Source organism: Panthera uncia (assembly GCF_023721935.1).
Source record: "Panthera uncia isolate 11264 chromosome A3 unlocalized genomic scaffold, Puncia_PCG_1.0 HiC_scaffold_11, whole genome shotgun sequence".
Lineage (NCBI taxonomy): Eukaryota > Metazoa > Chordata > Mammalia > Carnivora > Felidae > Panthera > Panthera uncia.
The window spans coordinates 19,498,669-19,515,024 of NW_026057578.1; positions in this window are offsets into that span (position 1 = coordinate 19,498,669).

Here is a 16,356-nt window from a genome sequence, read left to right on the forward strand (position 1 = left end):
AACCGTGCAAGGGTACGGCAAACGATGCCACTTCTCAGTGCCCAGTGATGACACTCCGAATCCTGAATCATCAGCCTGGGCTCACACGGTGTTGCCCGATGGGACTTGGTGATTACGCCATATTGTTGCATATGATGGCCTCTCTAGGAGAGTGTTGTCAAAATCCTGCCTCCCTCCCGAGATGAAGCAAGATCTGCTGGCTTTGGATCCATCGGGCATCTTATGAGTCTTCACACGACTGATTAATATCATGGTACAGAGGTACTTAATCCGAGCAGCCTAAGAAGAAAGGAGACAGTAACCGTGCTGTCTGCCGTAGCCCCCCAAATCCTTCACGGGCACCCACGTATGCTGGATCTCATCACCCTGCCTTTTCCCAACTGGAAGTATCCACCTGAATGCTTGAGTTTTTAATCTCTCCGTATTCTGTAGCTTGGTGTCCTTGGCGTTTGCTAGAGCATTTGACGTACAGTAGGCCCTTAACAGAAATGGAAACAATGAAAGGATGAATGAATGGGTAATTAATGCCATTATTTCCCTCGTTAAGGTCCTATGAAATTTCATCTGGTCTACCACAATGGCGTTACTTGTGGTGACCTCTAACTTATTTTTAAATTTGTAAAAGGCTTTTTACTGAAGTATGTTTGGAGAAGCACAATATCGTTAAGTGTACTTTTTCCGGCACAATGAATTTTTACAAACTGAACACGCCTATGAAATCACTTCCCAGATGGAGAAATAGAACACCGCCAGCCCCCGCGGAAGCCCGCTTTTGCCTTCCGTGGTCTCCCCACCAGGGGTAATCATTACCTAATAGTGCATTTTAGTTTTTCCTGGTGTTGTACCTTTTATATACAGACTTATTCAACGTATACCATTTTGAATGTGCCTTCTTTCATTCAATATTGTTATGAGATTCAGCTATACGGCTGTGCATAGACAGAGAACATTCGATCGTATGGTAACCTCTGGCGTGAGCATGTGGCAATTTGTTTATGCACAATGTACTATCCATTTGGGTAGTCTCCATTTTGGGGCTATTGTGGATACCACTGCTGTAAACAGTCTTGCACTTGACCCTGGGTCCACACGTATGCACAGAGCTGCGGGACATGTATCTGGAAATGGAATTACTGGGTCATAGGGCCTGCAGATGTTCAGTATTAGACTCGCATATTGCCAAGAAGTTTTGCAAAGTGGTTGTACCAATTGAGACTTCCAGTAAGTGTAGCTTATGAGATTTTTGGTTACTTCACATCCTTGCAAACACTTTCTATCTTTTTCATTTTATTGCCATAGCTCTTTAGCTGTTCTTTCCACGTACAATCTCCCACCCTCTCACATGCAACACCTCCATCTCCCAGCCTCCAGAGGGATTTGATGAAGTCAATACCCAGTGTAAGCTCTTTAGCAAATAATTAAGCCAAAGCAGGGTTGCAAACTCAAACCCACCGGGGGTGTATGGGAAGGCGGTCCGTGTAAGGCAATATGGCACAGTGGGCTCTGTGGCTAAATACGTAGCACGTGCCCCATACTCAGTGCAAACTTTAAAGACACTGACCTCATTAGATCAGGCCTCCCTGGTGGCCATGTATATAAAACCAGGCCTAATTTGTAGGAAAATGTCCAAACTCCTTCACTCGTGTTTCAGTCTTTCTGGTTCCTGCCTTTTGCCCCGTGTGACTTGTTTCAGCCCTTCTTCCTTACAGACCCTTTATTTCTGCCAGAGTCAACTTTCCAGTCTTTCTTGGACACATCGTGTGTGCTCACACCTCCATGCCCTTGAATGTTCTGTTCTTTTGGTCTGGAGTACCCTTTCTCCTCTTTGCCTGCTGAGGGCATTCAGAGCCCTGCTCAGATGACCCAGTGGGGCATTCCCAATCCCGGGAAGAAGACCCGGTCTCACCTCGCTCAATTCCCCACAGAGCCTTGTGCTTGACTCCATTACCTACTTATCACTTGATTCTGAAATCTTTTGTTTGCTCACCTGACTTCCAAGTTGGAACTGGAGCAACTGGAGAATTTAAATAACCAGGATTGAGTTTAAGTCATAAATATGCCTCAAGGGCCTAGCACAAGGCCTGGGTTCTAGTAGGTGCTCAGTAAACATTTGTTGAATGAATAAGTGCATAAGTGAGAGGGTTGGGAATGTCATCCTACACTCTAAATAGATGCGATCCGGGCTAGGAAAATGCCACTCGCCGTGTTAGACAGCAGCAAAAACACTAAAAATACAGATTTCAAAATACTGCTTGGTTGAACCAAGAAAGAGTGTGGAAGACATGGCCGAATTAAGAGGAGAACGTAGGAAAGAACGTTTGAATGGCAGGACTTCCGAAACGGGGATTACTTGTTAATGACAAGACTGGTGCCAGGACTCGTTATAACGCTGACCTGTATTGCGTAACTTAGCTCCCATAATAATTCTGTAAGAAAGCTCCAGTTTCCACTTCTTGAAACTAAGCACAGAGAAGTTAAGTGAACTTTCTCTAGGCTACCCAGCTGTGGAAACAGTATCTGAATCCAAAATGTCTGGTTTGTCTCTGAGCCTAGGCCATATTGCCCATTGCCTCTAAATTAGTCATGTGTCTTCCAATGGCCCAGGAACGTAGCCAGAGAGAGCACTGGCCCGATTCTCTGGGTGAGAAGGTCAATACTCACGGGCTGATGTAACTTATCCATGATCATATGGTGATTTGGTGAAGGAGCTGGTGTTCTCCAAACCCAGCATTCTTTCCACTATTCTAAAGTGTGGGCGGATGTGGAAGGCAGCGGAGTGGTAGTTCCCAAAAGGAATGTCACTGCTCCTTCAGGGTCCACAGTGGAGGTGGTGACACTGGTCTTGCGCTCAGGGCTGAGGCTGGAACAGAAACAAATCAGGAACAGTGGGTCTGGAGCCAGGCCCCTCCCTCCAGCCTTATCGCCCCCGCAGGGATCCTGAGCATTTCCCAAGGCCCGACTGCTGCAGGCATTGAGCCAAGAGGAGCCAAAGGTTTAGTCTATAAGATGCCTCTGGGGACTCCTTCCCCAAGGAAGACATTTCGAAACGAACCCCAATCATTATTCTGGAGGCAACCCTGGGAGAGATGAAGGTCATGTTCTGGTTCCCATCAGTCTGGGCGCCTCCTTAAAACTTAGCAATGTCACCCTCACACAACATACATGCATGTGAAAAAATTATGATTTGCAGCCATTCTCCCTCGAAGAAAAACAAGTTTTGGAGTTGAAGGATTTGTCATTGTCTGAAATTGATTTGAGTAGTAATTCAGATGTTCCAGCAAGAAAATCGAGCCTGGCCGCAAACGGATGACCGGCTTGCTGTCTTTTTCATCGCAGGGATAGCATTCTTTGGTTGTTAATGAGATTTAACATTCCTTGTCTTTGTTTCATGGCTGTGATTCATATTCAGTAAACAGTCTGTTTGTTCGTGTCCTTTGCCCGTTTATCGATTAGGGTGCTGCGCTATTTTTGCTGAGTTCAAAGGCTACTTAAGCACGCGTTCCATCGTGAAATATTATGCACCCAGGAAAATGATGTTCAATGGACTTTTAATGATATAAAACATTACTTGTGTTATGGTAAGTTAAAAAACAATAGAGATACATTGTACATAAAATATAAGCCTGGGGTGCCTGGCTGGTTCAGTCAGTTAAGCGTCTGACTCTTAATCTCAGCTCAGGTCATGAATCTCACGGTTAAGTTCAAACCATGCATTGGGTTCTGCACTAGGTGTGAACTTTAAAAAAAAATATCTATATCTATATCTATCTATCTATCTATATATATATAAACACACACACATAAACTTGGTTATGTAAAAAAAAAAACAAAACTATGGAAAAACAACGCTACCCACACCAATAATAAATAAAAATTTTGGAAGAAATGTTTATTGACATATCAACAGAAGATTTTTTTCAGTTGTTTGGCCTATTAATGATCTTAATTTATTTTCTTATATTTTGTTGTATGTGTTGGTTATCGATTTCCATCTCTCAAGTACACATACACACATCATTGTCCGGCTTACCACACTGGAATACCGTTCCTTTGCTCACCGACGTGACGCTAAAATGCGTCAATAGAGGGCGCTGGAGAGACCCTGGGCTAGAAAGGAGCTGTTCATGCTGGTTCTGGTGTTGAGTCTTTCTGGTGCAGCTGGAGGTGGGTAGAGGGTCGCCCAGTGACCTTCACCCCCGGGGAGTTTCAGCCACACTCCCACCGGGGATCTACATTTTATTCCACTACTCCAAAAGGACACACCTCAGGGAACTCCCCCAACATGGTTGGGCCAAAGCAGCATCCTCGCAGACCAAATCTGGATCTCTGCCTTGGGAAGTCGAAGCATCTTCCATATTTGTTCCTTCCTTGAGGTCTCTGCCTCAGCCTTGCAGTTAGGGGCTGCTTCCTATCCTGCCATTCCCGTATTCTTGGAATTCTCTTTACCCCCTAGTAGGTAATTCCGCATTATAGTTGATAATTCTTTGTATTAAACTCTTCTTGTTCAAATTACTACATGGTTTATGTCTCCCGTTTCAACACTGACTGACTGGTATATTGTATTTTCCACATTGTCTACAATTCCTATAATAACCAGGAGATAAATTAATGTTTATTTGCCTTTTAGTAAGGTGACCAATCTGATTTATATGTATACATAGATCATATAAATAATATACAAATAATACAAACATTGGGGTGCCTGGGTGGCTCTGTTGGTTATGCGTCTGACTTTGGCTCAGGTCATGATCTCGCACTCCATGAGTTTGAGCCCTGTGTCGGGCTCTGTGCTGACAGCTCAGAGCCTGGAACCTGTTCCGGATTCTGTGTTTCCCTCTCTCTCTGCCCCTCCCCTGCTCATGCTCTGTCTCTCTCAGTCTCTCAAAAATAAATAAACTTAAAAAAAATTAAAAAAACAAATAATACAAACATAATAATACAAGTGTACAAAAAATACAAATACAAATAACACAAAATAGTACAAACGTAACATTTGTGTTAAGTATACACACAGACATGTTATACATAAGTGTGTATGTGTATGTGTGTGTCCTCTAATATAGAACTCTGTTTTATAGTGTGAGATTAAGCATTCTTTTTATGGTAACAATAAAAATATTAAAAATAGTGAAAGTAATCCTTTTTCATAAACCATTCAGTACTTTTAACTAATTTTGGTGTTATACTCCTGTGGCCATAATGGTAAGTGGTAGTTTTTCTTTTTAATTTTTTTTAATGTTTATTTATTTATAAGAGAGAGAGAGAGAGACAGAGCGCGAGCAGGGGAGGGGCAGAGAGAGAGGGAGACACAGAAACTGAAGCAGGTTCCGGGCTGTGAGCTGTCAGCACAGAGCCAGGCGCGGGGCTCGAACTCACGAACCCTGAAATCATGACCTGAGCCAAAGTCTGGTGCTTAACTGACTGAGCCACCCAGGTGCCCTGGTAAGTGATAGTTTCCTTGTGGGGGGACCAATTTGCCAGGTTTTGCCATCAAGATATACTTCATTTTATTGAATTTGCCATTTTTCCTGGGAAAACAAATGCGCAGTTGCGATGACCATACGGAAGGTTTAAAGACGTCACCAGCAAAATCCTCTGGGATCTTAGATGTTTGAGGAAGTACTTCTTCTCTGGTTATGGGCAGGATTCTGTGTCGAGCTGGTGATGGAGCCACGCCATGGACCCAGGGCCGTGAAGAGTTGTCAAAAAATTCAACTCAGTTTCTGAGTGACTTCAGTGAAAGGTAGCGTACAGCCAACTTTTTTCTGTTGTTAATGCAAGGTGGACATTTCTCTTCTGTCTCCTGACCCCTCTTAAGTCAGTTTAAATCCATAATGTCTGTGATATCACAGTGAAGGAGCCATGTGAGATGCTGGGTCATAGAAGGTCTAAACTTAACCTTCAAGGCGATAGCAGGAAACCTGAAGACAAGGAAGTTACTCTGCAGTCACCGTGAGCCAAACAGAATGGTAGATGCTTCTAACTCGTTTCTCATTCAAGTCTCAACCGGTTATGAGAAGGATGGATTATTATTCTCTCCCTGCAGAAGACAGCAAGTCCCAAAGGTGAAGAGAGTTGTCTGAGCTCATTCAATTAGCACATGGCAGAGACAAGCTATAAACACAGGTCTATTGACTCATCTCTTATTGTTTCCCCTAAATCATTGTGTTTCATAAACATGTAATTACCAAGCAAATCTCCTGTTTAAGTTACCGATGAAGGGCTTAGAGACCCAGACGGGATGTGGGGTGAGCTGGGAAGGTTCATGGAGGTGCTGAAGTGATTGCTCTCCTCTGCTCTCTCAGAGCATTATGGTCTTGTCCCCCTAATTTGACACTTCGTCGTGTGCTGCTTTGTGACGCTGCTTGTGGACAGTCGTTTCTACCCCATAATGTGCCTTGCCTCCCCTCCCCAATGAGGTTATTATCACCCAAAGTCTTGAGCACAAGGCTTTGGGACCCAAGTCTAGTGATCCTTCCATCCGAGGGCCAGAATCCAACGCAACTGGATTCTTTGGAAATATTGGGGGCCCTTTTCTGGCCATAGGATACCAGTCTCATATCACTTTACATTTGCACTGAGATTCCTTTTTATATTGAGAAAAATTGGCTTTAGCCTTCTCTCTGCCACTAATTTACTGTATGATCTTGGGCAAGTGACTTTTCTTTTAGCGGTTTCAATTTCTAGACTCGTAAGTGACGGATTGATATTCATGGTCTCTAAGTTCTTTTCCATCAGCTACCTTATGTGTTTGTTTGTTTGTTTGTTTGTTTTTTCTGGGAAATTCCTTGATCTAGGGGCATGAAGAATTAGGAGTTGGGAAAGACTCCCAACTCCTTCCTGCAGGTTATAAGGGTTGAATTATCTGTAGACAGTTAAAAACAATCAGAAAGGGGCACCTGGGTGCCTCAGTTGGCTGAGCATCCGACTCTCGATTTCACCTCAGGTCATGGTCCCAGGGTTGTGGGAACAAGCCCCACATCAGGCTCCAGGCTGAGCATGGAGTCTGCTTGAGATTCTCTCTCTCTCTGTCTCTGCCCCTCTGCCCCCTCCCCCACTCATGCCCTCTCTCTCTCTAAAATAATGAAAACAATAAAAAATAATTTTAAGAAACAATCAGAAAATTGACTTAAGAACCCACCCTCTTTTTCAAGTCTAAACAATGCTGGTGACCAAAATGTGTCCCCACTCAGGCAATCGCCCCCTCCCTCTACCTTTCGGTAGGTCATTGCCTTATTTTAGAAACAGCACACTGCTATTGTAGGTAGACACCGTCAGGCCCTGTCTTACACCTCAGTGGGTTGAAGACACGAAGAAGGCAAGCGTTGGAACCCAGGCCGTGAAGGCAGAGCTTGGGGTTGGCTTTCCCAATTCTTAACCCAGGGCTCTCCATTCCCAGCCCTATCCTCTGTGAACTGATCATTGCTCCTAACGACAGTGACCTGGCTGGGACAGGAGGAGGAAAATCTCCCGGCCTAGAGGATACCATTTCCTGGCTCTTTCGATAGAAATGTCTAGTGGTGGGGTCTGGTTTTATTATTTTAAGAAGGCCCTTGAGCATGGTGCCAGTTTAAACTCATCAGGCCCATCAGAGAGAACATGTCAAATAGTTACCTAAGCTTCAGACACGAAGAGACCTGGGATCAGATCCCAAACCCGTCACAAAGGCATCGACGGGGAAACCTCCGCAAAATGGGGAGGACACTACCTCACCCGAAATGTTGCAAAGAGTAGATAGGTAATTTTTGTTCAGTCTCTAGTCCGGCTCCTGGCCTGCGGTAACTAACATCAGCTTTCTGTTTCTGACTCCACGGTTCAAATGAACAGCCAGCCTGGTCCCAGCATTCAAGTACCCGGCGGGTGAAGGATCCCCCTTGCCCTCAGGTTCGGAGAGTGGGAGCATCAGGGCAGCTCTGTGCCTCAACCCCCGTGGGTAACACGGTGTGTGATGTATGCTGGGCTGAGCCTGCCGAGCGCGTGAGCTGGGAGCGCGACCAGGGAGGCCAGCTACAATTTTAGCTCCAGCGTGGAATTTCCTGGTTTTGGGGGGTCTGGAGTCCAAACCTTCTCTGGTGCTGGTGCTGCCTTTTTGCTGCCAGAACCGGGCGGCAGACACAGCTTCTTTCCACCCGACCGCCCAGGGTGAGGCAGGCGCCCTCCTCCCGGGCCCTGTAGCACTTGGTGCCGGCCAGGGCCTCCTGGGCAAGTTCCAGCAGCTTCTTCCTGTGTGAGAGCACGTGGGGTCGCACAATCGCATCGCTCAGTCAGGCCCGGGTGGAGAGCTGTTTGTCTCTGCCCGGGGAGGAGGAGGCAGGGTTCACAGCTTCCCTAATAAAAGGTTAATTATCCTGCCCTTGGGTCCTGAGATCCAGTTAAAGAAATTGCGGCTTCCGTGCACCTCGATTTGTACGCGAACGGAAAAGGCCTCATGGCTCCGCGATGACTTATGGTCCCGAGGTCGCAAGAAATAGAATCCACATCAGGCTAATGGAAGCAAACACATTTTTTTTTTTGAAGTGTGGAGTGGATAGTTCAGAGAGGTAAAGAAATAGCTGAACTGCGAGGCTCTGAGAAGGGTAGAAAGCAGGAGAGCTTGAGGAATCTCAGCAGCAGGCACTCAGGGAAAGTCTCAAAAAAGTGCTTCTGGAAATACTCAGTAACAGTGATTTATAACTTTTTGTGCGTGGTTCCAGATTCAAATTCCCTCACAGAGGGAGTCCAATGGGTTAGGGTAAAGAAGCGACAGCACCCCCCCCCCCCCCGACTTTGTGTGTCCTGAAATATGATTTGACTGGTTGTTGTTTTCCCGATGATCAAACTCTTGGGATCAACTCACAGTAGTCAAACTCATAAACCATAGATGTATAAACCAGATAGCATTGACTCAGTTTACACAGTCATCTCTACCTTCCAGGTGAACAGACAATTTCCGTTTATTATCAAGAATCTCTTCCTCTAGGTCTTTCCTGGTGTTGGCATTCATTGAAAGTGGAGTCAGGCAACAAAAAGTTGTTCAGTGAACTTGGGGGCTAGGTGATCTTAAGGAGTAATTCCACCGAGTCTGGGGGACAATTCTGACCGTGTTCCTTTTTTGTTCCGTTTTTTCTTAAGTTCTATTCACAATCCTTCTCCTTGCTACCCCATCCCCTTGGCAGATATAATACAGATGGGTGTCTGCATCTCTAGTTTAAAGGGCTTACGAAGGCTGTCCCGATGGGACTCAGTTTACCACTTTTACCCTGAAAGAGTGGTTCTGGTACCGCCTCTAACTGGACTTTCTTTATTGTTTCTTTCTTTTCAAATTTATTATTATTATTATTATTATTGAGAGAGAGAGAGAATGAACAGGGGACGGGCAGAGGGACAGGGAGAGAGACAATCTAAAGCAGGCTCCTTGCCTAGCACAGAGCCCAATTTGAGGCTCAATCTCACGACCATGAGAACATGACCTGAGCGAAAATGAAGAGTCAGACCTCTAACTGACTGAGCCACCCAGGACCCCCGGAAAATGCCTTCTCTGAAAACAGTTATTCTTTCCACAGCTAATGTGGATCGAGACATCTGTGTCCTTGCTGGAAGTCTTCAAGGCGGGTTGTCAAAATTTTTGTAGCCAATAGTTTACTGACAGAGAGTGGCGAATAATAGGACGTAGCCCCAAAACAGAAAATGCACTATCGTTATGATATTTCACTGAATTATCTCAATAAATCACACTCCTTACCCCATCCTGTGTCAAAATAAAAATAAAAGCAAAGTGAGAAGGTCCCTTATGAGACCACGATCCTTAAATGCATGTGAAATACAACAGTTAAGGACGGGCATTCCTCAAAAGCCATAGCAGATACCCCGCTGGGCTAGTAGGAGTCCTACTAGCTCGGGGTCCTCCCCGAGCACAGCCGGCAGGGTTTTGCTTATTCAGATCAGACTGAGATGGTTTCACGAATTTGCAAGTCTACTAAGGACACATTGATAATACGTAGAAGAGACATGTGTGCAGGTTGTTAAGTTAAACAGGAAACATAAGGCCTTAGGCTGGTTCTGTGTGATGCCGGGAGAGTAGATATTCCCAAATATAGACAGATTGTGTGACACTTTAAATCATGTTGAATTAAATAATACCCCCTCTGTAAATCAGAGTTCAGACTTCCAGCCATCCCAAGCATCTGGAGGAGCACACAGGTAAATAATTTAGGAAACAGGCAGATCGACGGATACAGATGGAAACACATCAGGGACGAGGCAGGGTGTCTGCACAGAGAAGACACTGAAGAGGATGGGGGCCCATTAGAGAGGACTGTAGGGGGACACCTGGGTCCCAGGAACTAAACTCATCTCCCTGGGGAGTTCCCAAAAGCTTACCTGGGGAAGACTGGGGTGGCTGCTTCAGGTTCTGGACACCCACTGCCCTTTCCTCTACCCTGTTGGTCTTTTTGTTTTGTTTTAATGTTTATTTATTTTTGAGAGAGAGAGAGAGAGAATAGTGGGGGAGGGGCAGAGAGAGAGCGAGGCATAGAATCCAAGGCAGGCTCCAGGCTCTGAGCTGTCAGCACAGACATGGGGCTTGAACCCACGAACCGTGAGATCATGACCTGAGCCGAAGTCGGATGCTTCCCCGACGGAGCCACCCAGGCACCCCTCTGCCCTGTTGGTCTTAACACTGTTCTGTTTTGTTGCCTGAGGCCCGAAGCAATGGTTCGCAGGCATGAAGCCACCGGTTCAAGGAGGCCTTTGTTGCTGTGTGATGTAGAAGGGTTGAGAATAAAGCTAAATCTTACTCACATCTCGGAGGACTCCAACGTGCTGTGGGACGTCTTACGCGAAAGGGACACAAACCAGCCTGTGTGAGTCATCTCGGGATGGATAGTGGCAAGTTGAATCCTTAATCCTGTGGGAAAACACACCAACCTAATGCTGCACATCCGAGGCCCCGTGCATGTCTGACTGTTCCAGAGGAAGAAATCAAGGATGGGAAAGTCAAGTTTTCTCAAGCACAAGGGAAAATCGTTAGTTATGGAATTACCCGCAAAAACAAACCTTTTGGGCAAAAGGATGATGACATGGTTCATTGATGAGAGCTCCATAATTTTTCCTGGAGAGAATCTGCTATTAATTTGTTAGAAATGTTATTCTCGACAAAAAGGTGGCAGTGAGAATAATATTGCAGCAGCATCCTTGGACGTGTGTGTAGATGGTGGGCAATGAAGCAGCTCCCTGGTCCCCGCACACAGAGGAAGCCCAGGGGGGCACTGGCCTATGCCTGAAGGAAGCACCAGAACTAAAGGGAATACTCAAAGCAACTGTGGGGGTCGAGTCAAGGGTATACCGGAGACAATAATGGGCGAACTTGAACAGGGTAAAGGCAAAATTAGGAGAAAATGCAAACTCACGGCTGAAACGTTGGAGGGAGATGAATTCGAAGGGAGCAAATACCTAGAGGAGAGTTGATCCAAAACACATCCTGGCCGGGACGCCTAGGTGGCTTAGTTGGTTAAGCGTCCGACTCTTGGTTTTGGTTTCAGTCACGATCGATCTCACGGTTTGTGAGTCCGAGCCCCACGTCAGGTACACGGACAGGGCGGAGCCTGCTTGGGATTCTCTCTCCCCCTCTCTCTTTGCCCGTCCCCTGCTTGCTCTCTCTTTCTCTCAAAAGCAAATAAATAAACTTAAAAAGAAGTAAATCCTGCGGAACGAATGATAAGGTCAGCTTTTGCGGCAAGTGCAGGGTCTGGGCCTGCTTGCAATTTTCACCCTGTCGTTTAGAGACGTGGAGGGAGCCACAGAGGGATGGGACCCTTAGTGTGTGAGTGACGGCTGCAGAAGCCCGGGATGTTGGGTGCACCTTCATGCAGCAGAATCTTCGGTTCTGGTGTGAATGTTGAGTTACCCCAGACAGGCTAAGGTTCTGAATTCTCCATGTGTGGGTGATAGAGGGCACCATCCTACCTCTCTTCCCTAACTGCAGGTGGCCAGCGGGCTTCTGTCGGGCAAATTTAAGTTACACCCTTATCGAACACAGGTTTGGGGTTATGGAGAAGACGCTGCCTTCACCGATAAACTAAGTCTAGTTTTGCAATTAGTGATATGGGAGATTGGACTTGACCCATTCTGGCTGCCATGTTTTTCCTTACGGGTGAAGGAACATGCATTATTCCTGGGGCGTCCAAAGACAGATTCTTCTGTAGTGTTCTGTTGCATTGTTGGACTATGAAGAAATGGTCTTCTCGTAGCCACAGACTTTTAGACCAGAGATTTCTCCATTATCTCTTGGCTCAAACTCTGGAACTGGTGAAAGATACTCCTCCTTATCCCACTGTTTCGTGATGTACAAATGAGACAGACGAATGGTAACTATGGACCAGAAGGGGGCACGTTCAATAACTTGAAGGCCGCTATGCAAAGCAGGCGTTCCTCCAAAGGGCAGACTTCACAAAGGGCAGAAGAGAAGCTTCTCTGGCCTAAACAACGCATGGTCGATAAGACATAACCACACTCCTGTGACTTCAGCTTTCTGAGATACAGAAGGATAATGGGAAAGACATCACAAGAGCACAGGCCTTCTAAGAAAGCAAGGCAGAGAGGGTAAAAGGTTCGATCTCTCAGGGAAAATCTAACAGGTCCATCATTGCTATTTGGCAGATGTAAAGAGATAGACCAGTACTGTCTGGCACAGATGTGAGAATAAGGAAACGAGAAGGTTGTTAATGTTTTGCTACATGGCTTGGGTCCATTGGATCTGGAGATTCAGGCCTTAAGGAATGATTTCAGAAAAAGAGAAAGAAAGAAAGAAAGAAAGAAAGAAAGAAAGAAAGAAAGAGAGAGAAAGAAAGAAAGAAAGAAAGAGAAAGAAAGGAGAGAAAGAAAGAAAAAGAAAGAGAAAGAGAGAGAAAAGAAAGAAAGAAAAGAAAGAGAAAGAAAGAAAAGAAAGAAAAGAAAGAGAAAGAAAGAAAAAGCAAGAGAAGAAAGCAAGAAAGAAAGAAAGAAAGGAAAGAAAGAAAAAGAAAGAAAGAAGAGAGAAAGAAAGAAAGAGAGAAAAGAAAGAAAGAAAAGAAAGACAGAGAAAGAAAGAAAAAGAAAGAAAGAAAGAAAGAAAAGAAAGAGAAAGAAAGAAAAAGAAAGAGAAAGAGAGAAAAGAAAGAAAGAAAGAAAGAAAAGAAAGAGAAAGAAAGAAAGATAAGAAAGAGAAAGGGAAAGAAAGGGAAAGAAGGAAAGAGAAAAGAAAGAAAAGAAAGAAAGAGAAAGAAAAGAAGAAGGAAGGAAAGGGAAGGAAGAAGGAAGGAAGGGATGAAGGAAAGAAGGAAGGAAGGAAGAGGAAAGGGAAGGAAAAAGGAGAGAAAAAAGATATTTACACGTACTGAGGACCTGCCACGGTCTGGTCACGATCTCTCCCATGAGGTGAATGGTCTCTTTTTATAAAAGGATGGATCTCTTCATTTGAAGAAAACTAAATATGTTGGGTAAGACTGCAAATAGGGTGACTGGTCTTGGTATAATGACACGCAGATTTCCCACAGCTCTGGGGGCCGCCGGTCAGAGATCAGGGTGACGGGCTGGTTGGGTCCTGGTGAGACCCCCTCGGGGTTGCAGACTTCTCGATGGGTCCTCACCCAGGGGAAGGGGTCGGGGAGCTCTGCGGGATCTTCCATCAGGACGCTGATCCCCTTCCTGAGGGATCCACCCTCAGGTCCTAAGCGCCTCCCAAAAGGCGCCTGATACGCTCTGCTAATACACTCTGCTCGGACGTTAGGATTTTGACACATGAATTCGGGGGAGACGCAAACATTTGGACCATAGCGTCTGCCTACCAGTTTTATACTTCTGGGACAGATTGTGGATGGAAGATGTGAAAGCTTACTTTTTCCATAAAAAAATGCCTTGCTTTTTTTTTTTTTTTTTTTTTTTTTTTTGAGTGGAAAGGCTCATCTGCTATTCCAGGGCAGAGGACTCGATGCCCGGAGGATGGTGATCTGACGTATCCCGTTGGGCAAACACCTCTACTCCACGGGGAGATTTCCACATTCCATCCCAAAGCCGTGTGTGTTCACCACACGCTGAGAATCACCCTTAAGAAGTTCATCCGCTCCCTTCCTTCCTGTTTTCCCAACTTGCTCAGCATCAGTGCCAGGAAGGGACAGAGGGAGGCACTTGGGGTCAGAGGCACTTGGGGACGCCGCAGCCTGGTTCTGGTTGATCCCTGGCACCAAGGAGTGCCCGCCCTGGCTGTTTATTTCCGAGCTGTTTCTGCGGGTTAATGAAGACGTAAGCTCCCGGCCTCAGCCACACTATGTAAAAGAAGCAGTTATTGCCTGTTCCATCTCACTGACTTTTATGGTGATACTTAAACCAAAATGGTGAACTATTACACTTCATAGCCTGCAAATAAAAGCAGCATGTTAAAAAGTAGGGGCCGTAACCCCTGATCGGGCTGAAATGGCTTGTCATCTTGAGACGACTTTGTTCAGCTCCCCAGGGCCGGGGCCCGGGGCGCTGTGTCGGAGGCAGACAATGAATCCCGGGGCCACGGGCTGGGGGACGCGCGCCTCCTTCGGCAAAGGGCATGGTGCGGAGCTCACAGCGGGGGTGCAATCAACGACGGATGCGAGAGGGGGTGGGCACGGGGACCAGAGAAGCAAGTCACGTCACACTTTGGCAAGACGGCGTTCTGCCCCAGGCCTTGCTGGAGGCCCCCGCCAAGCCCGACTTTCCTTAGACTCAACCGTGGCCCTCAGAAGACATCTGTGTCCATTGGGAGAAGCCGCGGGACGGCTTAGAGCCTCCTTCACGCAGGCCCAGTGTGTGCATTAGGGATAATGCCCCCGTCCTGGTGCCTGAAAATAACGTACTCTTCCATGGCTTGATTAACTTGAACGTAGCGGGGTTCTTCTTTTTTTTTGTTAAAATTTTTTTTAACGTTTATTTATTTTTGAGACAGAGAGAGACAGAGCATGAACAGGGGAGGGGCAGAGAGAGAGGGAGACACAGAATCTGAAACAGGCTCCAGGCTCTGAGCTGTCAGCACAGAGCCCGACGCGGGCCTCGAACTCAGGGACTGTGAGATCATGACCTGAGCCGAAGTCGGACGCCCAACAGACCAAGCCACCCAGGCGCCCCAGGGGTTCTTCTTTTCTTAAGTGAAAGTTACGTGAGCACCGAGCACAAATATAAATAGTATTTGTCCTGGGGCGCCTGGGTGGCTCAGTCAGTTAAGCGTCCGGCTCTTGACGGGCTCAGGTCATGATGTCCGGGTTCGTGAGTTCGAGCCTCGTGTCAGGCTCTGCGCTGACAGCGTTGAGCCTGCTTGGGATTCTCTCTCTCTCTCTCTCTCTCTGCCCCTATCCCATTCACTCTCTCCCTTTCAAAAAAAAAAAAAAAAACAGCATCAAAAATATTTGCTGTCATTTGGGTTCTCCCCAAAGCAGATCTGAGACAGGGATTCAGACCCAGGCGGTTTATTTGGGAGGTTATCCGAGGCAGCACAGGGGGGAAGTGGGAAGTGAGACAGGGAGCTGGGGGGGAGGGGTGGGGCACCGGCAAAGAGTCGTGAAGGGGGGAGGGCACTGCTGTGGGCAACTGGGTCACAGTCCCACGGGGCCCCCCCGAGACACTGCAAAGGCCTCAGGGAGGTCAGAAGATTCTTCCATAACTGCGGCCCCTCCTTGGCTGAAGTTGGCTCCGGGTTCTTCTGACCTGCCCCAAGCCAGCAGCACGACAATGATCCTGGGAGAGAGAGAGAGAGAGAGAGGACAGAGGGATGGACATGGCAAAGGTGGGGCGGGGGGGAGGGGGGTTTCAGTCGGACGCCATACTCACATGTATGGGAACTGTCGACAGAGCTCAGGGAACAAGGGATGGGCTCAGGGGTATGGGCGGGGCTGCAGAAGCACATGCTGTGACAATAAATAATAAAGTAAGGAAAGGAGAAAGCATCTTTTCTTCTCTCTTTTTTCTTTTCAAAGAAATCCAGTTCCCATTTCCCAGTATGAACCACATGTAAAGGTTTCTTTTTTTCTTTTAATTTTTTTTAATGTTTATTTATTTTTGAGAGACAGAGAGAGAGAGAGAGAGAGAGAGAGAGAGAGAGAGCATGAGAGGGGGAAGAGCAGAGAAAGAGGGAGACACAGAATCCAAAACAGGCTCCAGGCTCTGAGCTGTCAGCACAGAGCCCGACGCCGCGGGGCTCAAACCCACAGACCATGGGATCATGACCTGAGCCGAAGCCGGATGCTTAACCGACAGCCACCCAGGCGCCCCTACATGTAAAGTTTTCTAATGTATCTTTTTTTGTGGAAATGCTCTCTCTCCTTCTATGTGTGTGAACCTGTGCGTGCGTGCATGTGTGTGTATAATATTTTATATATA